Source organism: Moschus berezovskii, chromosome 4 (assembly GCF_049115385.1).
Source record: "Moschus berezovskii isolate FMDL1 chromosome 4, NW_MosBer_1.0, whole genome shotgun sequence".
Taxonomy (NCBI): domain Eukaryota; kingdom Metazoa; phylum Chordata; class Mammalia; order Artiodactyla; family Moschidae; genus Moschus; species Moschus berezovskii.
Genome location: NC_142463.1, coordinates 63,596,333 through 63,611,318, shown reverse-complemented (window position 1 = coordinate 63,611,318; position 14,986 = coordinate 63,596,333). Strand labels below are relative to the sequence as shown.

General features: G+C 37.3%; 1 protein-coding gene across 1 annotated transcript in view; it reads left to right on the top strand.

Annotated features, from left to right (window-relative positions):
- DDAH1 (dimethylarginine dimethylaminohydrolase 1) overlaps positions 1-14,986 on the top strand; it is a 158,323-nt gene that overhangs the window by 65,750 nt on the left and 77,587 nt on the right. The window lies entirely within an intron of this gene.

Below are 14,986 nucleotides of genomic sequence, written 5' to 3'. Positions count from 1 at the left end.
AGTACCATTTTTGCAGATTTCAATATGTATGTTAATGTTTGTTTTTCTCTTTCTGACTTTCTTCACTCTGTTTGATAGACTCTAGGTTCATCCACATCTCTACGAATGACCCAGTTTCATTCCTTTTTATGGCTAAGTAATATTCCATTGTATATATGTACCACATCTTCTTATAAATAGAATCATACTTTATAGTTTTGTGTGACTTCTTAGCTTAACATTACTGTGTGTTGAAATAAGTATATTCAATTTGTTCATCCATTTTCCTGCTGATTTACATTTAAGCTAGTTCTAGTTTCTTGCTGTTATGAGATCTTGCAATTAATAGTCTTAAACATGTCTTCTAGATTGCATGTGCAAGAGATCCTCTTGGGTAGATACCTCAGAATAGATCTGGGTCATAAGGTATATATATTTTCATCTGTACCAAGTAATGCCAAGATGTTTTCCAAAGTGGTTGTTCCTGTTTATGTTCCCACAGCGGTTGAACAAAGTGCCCATTGCATCACATTCCCCTCCAATACTTGATATTATTTGATTTTAGTTCTTTCCAGCATAGTGAGTATGAAATGCTATCTCATTGTGATTTTTGTTTCCCTGCTTACCAGTGAGGTTCGATGTCTTCTTATATGTTTATGAGCCATTTATGGTCTCATTTACTCAATGAATACTGCTTGAGTACCTCCCATTAGCTAGGCACTGTTTGGGTCTCTTCCACTTCTTTGAAATATCTGTACCTATCCATTGGCCATTTTTCTATTGAGCTGTTTTCCTTTTTCAAAGGAGTTCTTTATAAGTACCAGAAATATCCTTTGTTGGTTATATGTTTTACAAATATAACTTCCAAATTTGTGGCTTGTACTCTACGGTATTTTTTGATGAAGGGAACCTCTTAATTTTAAGGTGGTCATATCTCCTTTTGTATTGTCTTTTTAAAGCTTTAATATTTCTAGCTAAGATTTCACTTCTATTTTAAATATATTCTTATATATTGTAAGAGGAAAAGATCCAATTTCTTTCTTTCTATTTTATTCCCCACATGGAGAACTAACGCTTCTGACATCATTATCGAATGATGTCTCCTTTACCTGCTAACCTACAGTGCCCTCTTGGTCATGAGTCATGACCCTGTGTATATGTGTGGGTCTGTTTCTGGGTTCTCCGTTCTGTTTCATTCTTCTGGTTGTCTCTTTCTGTGTCAGTTCCACTGTACCACTCATCATAAAAAACAGAAGGATAAAAATTATTTTGGAAGTTAAATGCACAGTGCCTAACACCTGTTAAACACTCACTAGATACCATCTATTATCACTTTAGTAGAGAACACATTTTAATATGTTGTTTTAAACAATGTCTAAACTCTGTAGAGAATTAGTAAACCTTCAGTAGACATAGCCACTTCTATTTGCATTCGATCTGAGTTACCTGGCTGTGCAGAGACCTACGACAGGCACATGCGCTATTATTGCCTTTGCCTTCTTCTAAAACGTGGGAAATGTCAAAGATGAAGTCTATAGACTCTACTCACCCTCATTCAGCAGTCACTCAGAAGGGCTAAATGAAGGAGGCTTGATTTGGGTAATTATTTCTCTTCCAGAATTGAGTTTTAAAAGAGAAAATGATATGAAAGAGTAAAGAAGCGTATTTGGGAGAGATTTTCACCTGTAAATATCTAGAACATCCAGTTTTCTACACCTTGCTTCCATTCCATATTTATTATAAACCATCTCACAATCATTATAAAATAAACCCATTCATTTGATGAAGGAGAGGAAAGTGCCACATTTTAACTGTTACTGAAAGAAATGTTTTTTACTCTGTTGGTCTTGGACTTCCACGGAATACTTGATTCCAGATGTTAAAATGTTTTTTCAGAAGCCTTGTTAAAGTGCCAGAGCATTAGATTTTTTAAGGCATTTCCAACCCCCAGCTGATTATCACAACACACAGGAATCCAAACTTTCAAAGCTCAGCGTTGGCTCTGAACTGCAACAGCAGCTGCAAAAAATATGTGCAAAAGCACAGGTTCACAGGACTTGGATCCAGTGTCCTTATATGGTCAGACTATAAGTAAATTTCCTTTATTTCCTGGTTATCAGAGATTCAGACTAGTTTCTTAAAGGGTGCTGAATTTCCTTGGGTCCAACAAAAAATTGTAGCTCAAAAATAATAATAATCATGTAGCAAGATGACCTGTAGGTTTTATTATATAACATTATATATTTTTTAAAATAGCTATTAATTCTTCTACCAAAGTATTCACAATAATGAACTTATTTTACATTTTACTCAAACTGTACCTTCCAGAATCCATTAACAAAGTAAATTTTCCTCAAATTATTTTATACATAGTCACTATTTGGTTTTCTTCTTGAGAGGCTTCATCATTCCCTATGGAACCAACTTCCTGCTTCAGTCCACCTCATCTTCTAGCTGATGGCACAGGGCTCATCAACAGATTTCCTAGACAAATGAGGGCAGGAAGATGTGGGATTAGGAAAGAACCAAAGAGGTACTTTTGAGCTATAACCCACCAACTGATAGTGAAGAAGAAGGGAAGACTTTTTAGATGGGGAGAAATGACTAAGCAAATACACAGAGGTCATAATGACCAAGAGACTATAGTCACAGCAGAGCAGTCATGCCTTGAATGAAGGGGATATTATGGTTTGTTAAGGGGAGAAACAATTGGTAGAAGATCTTAAAAGGTAAAAATTCAGTGTGTTCTGAGAGCTGATTGGATATTTTTTGGTTATTTTTACTGATTATTTATTGGTTATTTTTACTCTATAATTTGACAAATAGCATGAAAGCATCTATAGTAGACTCTACACTCAATAAATTCTTGATGTCAGAGTTGAATTATAAAGACAATTTATGGTAAATGAGAGACTATCCCAGGCCTTAAAACAAAATGTTTAAATTTAATTTTTAAAAGTGTATTCTATTTCCTACCACTGGCATTATGCCTGGATTTGGTACATGTCCAGTTCAGTTCAGTCGCTCAGTTGTGTCCAACTCTTTGTGATCCCATGGACTGCAGCACTTCAGGCTTCCCTACCCATCACCAACTCAAACTCATGTCCATTGAGTCGGTGATGCCATCCAACCATCTCATCCTCTGTCATCCCCTTCTCCTGCCTTCAGTCTTTCCCAGCATCAGGGTCTTTTCAAATGAGTCGATTCTTCACATCAAGTGGCTAAAATATTTAAGTTTCAGCTTCAGCATCAGTCCTTCCAGTGAACACTCATCCTTTAGGATGGACTGGTTGGATCTCCTTGCAGTCCAAGGGACTCTCAAGAATCTTCTCCAACACTACAGTTCAAAAGCATCGTCTTCGGTGCTCAGCTTTCTTTATAGTCCAACTCTCACATCCATACATGACTACTGTCAAATCAAGGCTACTGTCTAGCCTTGACTAGACAGACCTTTGTTGGCAAAGTAATGTCTCTGCTTTTTAATATGCTATCTGTTGGTTGGTCATAACTTTCCTTCCAAGGAGCAAGCGTCTATTTTAATTTCATGGCTGCAGTCACCATCTGAGAGATTTTGGAGCCCAAAAAAATGAGATGTGACCAGATGCCATGATCTTAGCTTTCTGAATATTGAGCTTTAAGCCAACTTTTTCACTCTCTTCTTTCACTTTCATCAAGAGCTCTTTAGTTCTTCTTCACTTTCTGACATAAGGATGGTGTCATGTGCATATCTGAGGTTATTGATATTTCTCCCGGCAATCTTGATTCCAGTTTGTGCTTCAGTCCAGCATTTCTCATGATGTACTCTGCATATAAGTTAAATAAGCAGGGTGACAATATACAGCCTTGACGTACTCCTTGTCCTATTTGGAACCAGTCTGTTGTTCCACGTCCAGTTCTGTTGCTTCTTGACCTGAATACAGGTACATGTGGGAATTTAAAATCAGTCTAATGCCTCTCTCACTTAAAATCTACAAGTACATCCTACATTGGCAGGGTAATTTAGAAGAAGCCGTGGTGATATCAGTGCAGAAAATTCCTCCAGGCCTAGGTGGGGTAGAAGTCCTGCTTTTATCCTTTTCTAATTTATTTTCTAGTTGTTGATTAGCCTCTATGGTGCTGAGGCAGAGGTCTCAGCTAATCTTCCTCGGCTTCTTAAGATTTCTTCTTTAAGGGCAGAAGCCAGCATGATCAAAATACTTCCAAGAAATCCTCAGCAGCAGTCTCCACAGGAAGCCTCAGAATGATCGTGAAATATAACATCTACCCTCAAATGACTTAGTAGTTGTCATCATGGCAACTCTCAGAACTGCAGATGTCTCTTTCACAGTCTTTTTATTTGGACTCAGTAGAATTAATTGTCTGCTGTCCTGCATCTGGATCTAGACAGATGTACTGAACAGTCATTTTGCTAAGGGCTGGCATCCAGAATTGAAAGACACAGTGACAGCACATGGTGATAAGCAATACAGCATCAGTCCCTCATCGGGGTCAGCATTTAATGTGTCAGGAGAAGGAGCCTCTTACCTTCTGCAGATCTGTTCTTGTTCTAGTTGTTTCTCCAGCTATATGAAGTCTTTTCTTTATCCTACTTAACCTTTATACTTGTAGGTTTTTTTTAAAATCTTATTCTAAGTTACTTATTGGAATTGTTCCAGATGTTTAATTTCAAATTCTTCTAGCTCCTCTACCAACTTTGTGAAGATAACTGTTCTAAAAACCATGCCCTAAAAAACCCAAAGACAAAAAGCACAAGCCTACCTTTCTTTAGGCAATAATTCTATAAAACTGTGTGAATATTTAATTCAAACTATTCATAGCAATTTATTACTATTTCTTGGATGACTCCTTCTCTGTCAGACTGTTGTTGGTCTGTTTCATGGATAATGCCTGAATGTTTTCACATGCCCTGCAGTGGTTTGGGGGACCATGTGTTAACCTGTGGGCTAGGCCGAGACTGGCTGGTCTGGGTCCCTCCCTGCACTCATTAGGAGAACCTATGAAGAATATAATTGGATAGAGTTGGATCTCAATGCATTATCTCAGACCTATAGATGAACAGTACTGTCTACACTGACTCTATGATTTTATGGCATCTGACTGCTTCATCAGAATGCTTCTCCTTATTGGTCCATATTCCCCAAGACTGTTGCACCTGAAGCAAAAGGTTATTTTTTCACTGCTTTATTTACTTTGATTATCCACCAAAGAAGCAAATATTTAATTATTTATGAGATAAAGGTAAGTGAAATTGAGAATCAAAATATTCTTGAGTCTAGGTCATGCCAACCACTGCAATATTATCTTTAAGAATATATTTGGATTATGCATTCTAAACTAAATCATAGTATCCAAACCTAAAGATATTCAAATATTAATTTCATTTTTCCTTTTCTCTAAAGGAGATAAATGTTCAATTTGATGGAGATTTCCTTAGATATATCTTTCTATAATCTATGTTGGTATGAATATAAAGCAAATTGTTATGATTTTAATAGGCATTATAATCAAAGGTCCCTTGGACAGCACGGAAATCAAACCAATCAATCCTAAAGGAAATCAACCCTGAATATTCACTGGAGGGACTGATGCTGAAGCTGAAGTTCCAATACTTTGGCCACCTGATGGGAAGAGCTGACTCATTGCAAAAGACCCTGATGCTGGAAAAGATTGAGGGCAGGAGCAGAAGGGCGCAACAGAGGATGAGATGGTTGGATGGCATCACCAACTCAGTGGACACAGGTTTGAGCAAACCATGGAAGATAGTGAAGGACAGGGAAGCCTGGTGTGCTGCAGTCCATGGGGTCTCAGAGAATCTGAAACGACTGAGCGACTGAACAGCAACAGTAATAGACATTGGATCTGCCTAGTTAACTTTTACCTCAACAACTCAAGTAGGGATGAAGACTAGGGAAGCGGTGAGTCATGGCTGGTAGCGTAAATTTGATACTTTAGCATCATATCCTCAAAATTGGTTTTTAGCTGGTAAATAGCATTTCCTATAAAAAGAGCTGAAAAAGCTCATATATGCATTACAAATAATGCTGAAACAACATGAAATGCCATTTTAGAGGTGAATGCAAACTGCTTTGGGAGCACAGAAGTACATACCTGCTGTGGAGGAATCAGGTAGCCCTTCACAAAAGAGGCAATGTTTGATCTGGGTCTAGAATGTTAAGTAGAAGTTCCAGATGGGGAAAGGTGAGCAATATTTTAGACTGTATATGAAACACCATAGAGATCTGACAGAGAATCTCTAAAGAACCGAAGAAAGTTTAATGCGACAAGAAATTAAAGTAACAGGAAAAAATGGGAAAGGGCTGTGAGTGCCGAGATCAGATGATTATGCTTTGTCCCATATCGTAGTGAAAGTGATGAAGGTGTTTCACTAGGCAGTAATGTGGGGCTTCCCTGGTGGCTCAGTTGTAAAGAATCCGCCTGCCAATGCAGGAGACAAGGGTCCCATCCCTGGGTTAGGAAGATCCCCTGGAGAAAGAAATGGCAACCCACTCCAGTATTCTTGCTTGGGAAATCCCATGGACAGAGGAGCCTGGCGGGCTACAGTCCATGAGTCACAAAGGAGTTGGACACAACTTAGTGACTAAACAACAACAAGGCAGTAATGTGTTTAGACCTCAGTGTTTGGGGATGCCTCTGCTGTAGAATAGGGCTTCCCTGGTGGCTTAGATGGTAAAGAATCTGCCTGCAATGCAGGCAACCCAGGTTCAATCCCTGGGTTAGGAAGATTCCCCTGGAGAAGTAAATGGCAACTCGCTTGGCTGGGAAATCCCATGGACAGAGAAGCCTAGTGGGCTACAGTCCATGGGGTCACAAAGAGTCGGACACAACTGAAGTGACTAACACAACACAACTCAACACTGCTGCAGGATAGAAGATCAAAACACTGAACTCAGAGAAATTACTTAGGGCCTCCTGCAGCAGTTTATGCCAGAAACTGAGTCTGTAGTAATAGTGACAATGGGAATAGAGAGGAGGAGGTAAAATTGGAGGTTATTTAGAATTGGGCTCTTAGCTCTGTGAGATCAGGGACTATGTGTCTTTTATTCAATTTGGTCCCCATAAAGTTCTCCACACCTGTTGTGATCCCTAAGTTGGTATGGCCCCTTTCTTGAAAAATTCCCGTCTTTTCCACTTTACTACCCATTGTTACTAATTGGTCTACATTTTCCAATGTAACAAACCTGTTCATTGCTCCTGCCATTATCAGATACATAGAACTGTCATTCATGAAATTAAGTAAAAATTACACTAAATATCTTCATTCATCTGTACTTTTTTTGTACATTTTATTTCATTCCATTTGTCCATCTAACTTATGCTAGAAGAACAGCAACATTTTTAGTGGATGTATATAAGTTACCCCATTTCAAAAAGTGAAGTACATGTTACAAAATGATTTTTGTTGTTGTTATTATTTAGTTGCTAAGTCATGTCCAACTCTTTGTGACCCTATGGACAGTAGCCCACCAGGCTCTTCTGTCCATGGGACTTCCTAGGAAAGAATACTGGAGTGGGTTGCCATTTCCTTCTCCAGGGGATCTTCCCAACCCAGGGATCAATCCTATATCTCCTGCCTTGGCAGATATATTCTTTACCACTGAGCCACCATGAAAACCTGAAATGATTTTTAACAATCACTTGAATAGATGTCTACATACAGATATGGAAAGATTTCCAAGAAGTGCTTTTTAAAAAAAGTATTTGTATAACAATATATGACAATGTATGAAATGGAGAAAAAAATCAAAATTATTAATATGTTTCATATGCTTTGATATAATTATGTAAATATCCAAAAAGCAGTATGAAAAAAAATACTCCAAATTGATAACAGTGGTTACTTCTGAGAGAAAGACCAGAAGTAGAGGGAGGATCTTTCAATTGATCTTTATTGTTTGACTCTTTTACCAAAAAAAAAAAGGATGCAAGAGAAAAGGAGAGAGGAAGAAGGAAAAGGGAGAACAAGAAGGAAGTAAAGAGCCAAGAGCAGAGCTCTTTCCAGGCAGAAAGTTTCCTGTTCATTGTTTCTGCTGTCAAGAGCAAAAGAAATTGGGAAATACGTCTTTGTTCAAAAAGAAAATGAAAGAGATTTAGTTTCATGAATTATTTTTATTACTGCTGACAAATTTGTAGTTGGTGAAGTAGTGCAATGGATCTAATACCTAACTGTAAACTATCAAATCTGTATTGTAAACCTGGACCTGCCTTTGAATAGCTAGACCTCAAGCAAGCAATTTAAATTCCATGTCCATCGTCTCCCAGTTCTAATGCAAGAAAATAATTCTTACCCCTAAAAAGGATATTGGAGGAGATAAATGATAGATGTGAACAAAACAACTGAGCTCTTTTTGAATTTTATGTAAACATCAGATAGGATGTGCTGCTATGATCTCTATACGTATGCATATTCTGACAGATGTCAATATCTGTTTCATAACTAAGTTTGAATGCACAAGTTATTGTTTAGGGTAATCTTGCATAATCCTTGGGTCAATATTACCAAAAAAAAACCTAACAATCAGTTCTTTCAGTTTCAGATTTCAAAAAGCCTCCTTTCAAATTTAAATTGAACGGGCAACCATCATTTTTAGTGCTTAAAAACACAGTACCGTCCCCTTGGAAATCTCCAATTAGTAGCAGCTATTGTCTAATTAGGTGAAATTGATCATCTCAGAAAGTCTATCATTCATTATAAAAACAAGATATAATAATTCAAGCATATTTCCAGAGCCAGTGAATTGCTGGAAAGCTGCAAGTTTACCTTTCTGCTCTGATAGAGTTTTAAAAGAGGTCAGAGTACGTTTTACCATAGTGTCTAGCAATGTGAGTTTATTCAGACCTTTTGGCAGTCATTCCTGCACACTCAAGCTAAATCAATGAATCATCCATTGTTGGCCAGCTCCGCTCTCAGTTGCTAAGAGATTTTTCAAGCACACTGAGGTTTCATTCTACATGGTCTATAAAAAGGGCAAAATGTATTAAATTTTAAAATGTGTCATTGTTCCTAAATTAGTAATTAAAACTTTGCCCAGAACTTTAATACTGGGGCAATGGGAAAGTCAATGTGCAGCTGGAGGAATTTCTACTTGGGAAAATATAAGAGAAAACTTCCTGTTCATAGCTCTTCAGAAATATGTGTGTGGAGGAAATGGAAACATTTAAAAAGTGGACACAGACACCAAAAACAAAAACTCAACTAAAAAAGTCTAAACTCTTTTAAAGAAATACACACTTGTTCTTATGTTTTTTAAGAAGAAGGTTGTCTTTCATTTTTATTAAATGTACTCTAATTTTTATTGCTTCTCTGTGAGTCATAAAGACTGTCTTTGTAATTTAACATGTTATTTTAAATTTTTGGTATAATGGCTTTTAATGTAAAAATTAAAAACTACCATAAAAATAGAATGTCATTTTTTCAGCTTGCTATTTATGAATGTGTAAACTATGTCAGGTTCTGTATGTCTCCTGCCTGATTATTTCAAGTTGTAAAATACAGAATCCCATAATTTGTCACAGAGGTTAATGTTTGATTTTGATGAGAGGAAAGGGATAATTTGAACAAAAATTTTTAAAGAAGAAAGAGAGCATAATGAATCTTAACCTAAAAACAAGATTTTTAAAAAGTTATTGGATTTGAGTGTGTTCCTTAGTTTCTCAGGATAAAATTCTATTCCATAAATTTCTCCTAAGGATAACACTTCTGAGATAGAATGTGGGCTTTGAAGTTGAACAGGCCTCAGTTCTATTCCTGGCTGCCCCGGGTTCTAAATAGTGTGACCTTGAGCAAGTTCTTCGGGCCTCAAATTCCCACATCTCTAATGTAATAATGCATGTCGCACCCGGTTCCTGTTGGATTCAAATGAAGAAACATCCTAGCCCTGGCACATCGTGGGTCTGGATAAATATCCATCCTCAGCTTCTCTAAAACTCTTGGAGGCTGATAATAATATGCTCTTAATACTCAGAACCAAACCATGTTTGTTTTAAGCTGGCAACATTAGTGCTTGTTTGACTTCTGATTTCAACAGAGCTGTCTTCAGATGAGTTGGGGAAATCATCTCACGTTAGGGAGTTTGGGATAAGCGCACATAGAAGAGTCTTGTACTTCAGCCTTCTTTCTTGCGGAGAAGCAAAACATTTGTGATTCTTGGCTTCTTGCATCCCCTCGTTCAATGAGGCCCTCTCCTTCTCCTTGTGGACCCTGCTGCTGCTGCTGCTGCTAAGTCACTTCAGTCGTGTCCGACTCTGTGTGACCCCATAGATGGAAGCCCACCAGGCTCCCCCATCCCTGGGATTCTCCAGGCAAGAACACTGGAGTGGGTTGCCATTTCCTTCTCCAATGTGTGAAAGTGAAAAGTGAAAGTGAAGTCGCTCAGTCGTGTCCAACCCTTAGCGACCCCATGGACTGCAGCCCACCAGGCTCCTCCATCCATGGGATTTTCCAGGAAAGAGTACTGGAGTGGCTTGCCATTGCCTTCTCCGTTATAGACCCTAACTTCTTTTAAAACCTCTGTTCAGTGTGCCATCTTCAGTTAACTATTCACTGCTGTGAAGCAGGATTTCATTGAGGGCACTTTAATTTCAGACAACAACCAAATATTTCTCCAGCCCAGTGTAGAGCAGGGGATAAGCACACCTTAGTACAGCCTGATACTGTTGATTCAGAACATTACTTTTTAATACTTTAAAACAAACTTACAGAAAAATAAGGAATGACCTATTTATATGCTTAAGCTTCCTAACACCTGTGTTTGTTTGGAGGAAATATCTCCATGTCTGTACTAACATTTGATGACACCCACCCTTTATAGAACCAAGTGTATTGTTTTCACAGTAAATTTTTTAATGTCAGGGAAAAGCAATATTTTTTCCTTAGGTATTTGAGTATTTCCCTCTGTAATCTTAGATATGGCTTAACCCCTGTTTCTTTTAGGTATCTTTGTTATGCTAGAGCGTTGATCAAATGGAATCGAACCCACTTGGCCTATCTGTTGAATTAAGTTGAAGAGAACTGCTAGCATCTCTGCTCTCAGAATAATATGAAGTGGCAGCTGTGTAGAACTGATAGAGAATCTAGTGTCCCCTTCCTAAAAAATAGAAGGCCTCATGTAGCTTCAGAGTGGTATCAGCAAAAATACATGTCTGTCCTTGCCAAGAGAAGATAAAACAGAGCTGAAAGTGATAGAGAACGTAATACGCAGGCTCTGCAAGGGCAGACTGTAGAGTCAGTCATTCCCTGGCAAAAATGAAGCAAAACAAAACTCAAAGGAAAGAAGTTTAGGCCTCATGCCTTAAGAAATGATGTTCCTCCCAAATAAAGAGAATCAGCATAGATTAACTTAAATTGCTGTGATGACATTCAGTAAGAACTCTAAATGGAACAACCCTTGGGGCTTTCTGTTAATGTTTCACTTTGCAATTATAGTTTTTGTATAATTCAACTTGAGAGAGAGGGTGGGAGAGACAGAGAGAGAATGTCCCTCACTTTCTAAATCATGGCTCAGTCATGTGTTATAAAACACCAAGAACGGAAAAGCCATTACGTGGAATATAAAGAAATACTTGAGTCTACAGTATCATTGAACTCTTGGATTGAGTTTCAACAGACATGCTCTGTATTCCCACAAGAGTCTGGAAAATTAACTTCTATTTTTTTCTGTCTGGAGTTGCAGTTAGTGTTATTATTTGCTCCATGGCTCAATCCGGGTCAGACTGTTCTGCAGGAACACAGGTGGATGTTAAAACAGAGAATCTGTTGAAGAGATTGCGGAGGAACTGCTTCCCTAAAGCAGTTTTGGATGGCAGTTTGATGGCAGTCAGCTCTGGTAAGGACAGATGAAGCTCAGCAGGGCTTTCCAGAATATGGTCTCGCAGGGTTTGTCACCTGCAGTCCTATAGGGAGAAGTTTTGGGTGTGATCGGTCATTGTGACCTGGTGGCATCCTCTAAGGAGTGGATCCTAGAAAGGAAGGCCATTGAATTTAAATACTTGTGAATTGTAACATTGCTCTGAATTTTTCTGATTAGCTTTCTTTGTGAAATGTAGTAATAACAGTTCTTAAAGGAAAATTCCATAAACCTTTTTTTCTTTCATGTGGGCTTTAAAATATTTAGGAAATTTACTGTTGAAAACTAATTGCAGAAAGATTTCTTATCCTAGTAAAAGCAACTAGAGAAAATATAGTTATGATTTAAGGTATAAAAATTGTTTTGTATACTAGTGTTTTATTGTCAGCAATTATGTTGTTAAAATGTAATGTTGCCAAGACTACAACTTATATCTGTTTGTAAGCAATCACACAAGGGAAACTATATTTTGTGGTTCTACCCATTGAGTGATTTTTCTAGTAAACAATTTGACATAAAATAGACCGAAACATCCATTTATTTTAAGAACTGTGTTAAATTACATACTAATGGTCTGAAATAAAATCGGAACTGATTTAATACACAATTGAGCATCAGGGGGAAAATAGATCTTTTTCCAACTGAGCATAGTCATACTTTTTTTCTTTTCTGAAGACCTTATTTTCCCCTTAATAGGTTTAGGACTTGCTTGAACCATAGCTAGCCTTGAGAATGTTTGTTCAGAAATTGTCAGTGTTATATTGATGAGGAGTAACTTGGGGGTTGAAAAAACAGATCAGTATTTTTGGTTTCTGACTTTAGACTATCTTTAAAGTAAAGGGCTGAGAGTTCCAGTTGAAAATTGAAAATGCTTTGGGACACTGTGCCTGGAAATAAGATTCCTGAATTGTAGAACTTGGGGTTGTTTAGGCAGCCCTTGTAGAGGTGGACCTTCAAATACATTTTAAGGACAGTGTGTATTGCACATTTTGAATGGTTACTCTCAGGTTTTTCTTGGATGTAACTGTTCTATTTTGTTTTACTTCTCTTCTATAATTCTGAGATAAATCTGAGAGTTTACATGTCCAAGGAAAAAATTCCCTCAAATTTGCTATCATTAGTCTCCAGCTCAAACTCTAAGAGGCCATAAGGGAAGGTCCCAGCCCTCTGCCAAAAGACACAGATTCCTTCTTATCACTGGGAACAGACACTCCTCAGTGGGCACGTACACAGTTTCTTTAAGAGACCAGGTATCTGTTGAAGCTAAACTAATATTTTTGGAGCAGAAACAAGAATTCTGAGAAATATTTCATTAGTTAATTGTGTTTTCTAGAAATGAAACTTTAAGTCAGCTTTATTTACTAGCAAATTCAGAAAACACTTTTTTATCTTTAGTATTTGTAACTGAAAGTATGAAGTTCAGAAGAAATTATCAAATAAATCCAAGTCTAAAACAGTGTGGGAAATTCACACATACCATCTTTTAAAAATATTTTGTCTATAAAAATTTAGAAAGTAATCTCATTTGGTATTAAGTGAAAGATTGATTGAGGAAAACATTTCACACTTAGACTCTGGCTGGAAGAGAGAAATAAGTGAATTTTTAAGACTACACTTTCAAAACACATTAAAAAAGAACTAGATCCAAAACAGTTTATGAAAATGTCTTCTTTCAAATAAGATAGTAATAGTGCTTCTTTTTTTAATGCATACAGAGCAATATCTGATTCTATGGTTGCATGAGAAATTTTAAAATATCTCAAACAATGCTTATCTTAAAATTCAAAATAAAATTATATCTCACCCTTATTGCAACCTTTTTTCATTAAGGTAAATATTAACTGTGCTATTCTATATATGCTGTTAGAACTATCTTTAGTAGTTCTGAATTTTTTAGTCCTTCTCTTGTATTCCCAGAAAGTGAAAAAGAAGGTCAATAATGGCAGATTTCACTTTTAATGAATTTCTAGTTTTCATAGTAGTCTCCCTTCTCTCTTCAGAGCTCTAGACTCTTGGAAAACTAGAACGTTTCTGTCATTCTATTGTTAGACTGTGTCAACATAGTATATTATCACAGCTGCGTTTAAGTACTGGAAGGCATTTTCTACACAGATCCAACCTTTCTGATGAAAGAGAGTGTCAGTCTAGTGTACTTGCAGTGTTTGCTTTGCAGCCCAATGTTCTGGCATTGTATAAATAAAACTTTAGAAACTTCAGAACTTTACCTACACTGTCCCAAGTCCCATTTGTTCTAATCACATTGTGGGCGTGGATTATATCTCTGATTGTTATGTTTTTCATTTTTTTCTGCAGAAGGGATATAAGATAGCCTAAAAGGATATATAAAATACAAGGTAAAATCAGTGGAAATATGGATAAAGGGAGAAAATAAGTAGTTATCATTGGGTAGAGCAGAGAGCACAGTTAATGATATGCATGATCTACCCACTGGTCCAGGTCATGAATTGCAGTCTAAGTTTTCTAACTGCTAGGGTTAAGAAGTGAACCTTGCAGGCGTTTCAACCCTGAGGATGGAAGATGCAGGCAAATCAGTCAGTGATCTGAAAATAAGTAAAAGTGTTCTTACTAAGCTCAAAGAGGAGTTTTCTCTCACAGACTCCATGTATGCCGTGTGTGATTTTGTGAATAGCATCTTCTACTACATTTCTAGAGTAGATATATCTCATTGGATTCAGTAATACGGGGTTGGGGGGGACTCTCTTAATTCAGATGTGCATTTTAGAATTTTCTGGAAGAGTAGACTGTGCTGCTGGCAGCCCTCCTTGATTGTTTTTGATGACTAGTGCCAGTGAGCCCAAGATTTTATTATGAAAAAGTGGCTCGGATACAGCAAAACAAGGCCAAGTTTTTCCAAAGGAAAAAAAATCTTTGGGTCTACTCAGGCGTATAGACCAAGAAAAAAAACGCTTTTGTAAACCCTACAGTTCTGTTCCTTTAAAAAGGCTGACATAAACGCAATCTAAAAAATATGTAAGGTCCTAAATCTGGACTCCTCATGGCCAAAATAATATCTCAATAAAACATGTATTAAATTTGGGCAATGCTGTTTCCTTGCCTTGTCTCCAAGATGAACTATTTGAGAACTGCATACCCAGGCAACTAAGTGATTTAATTTCCTCCAG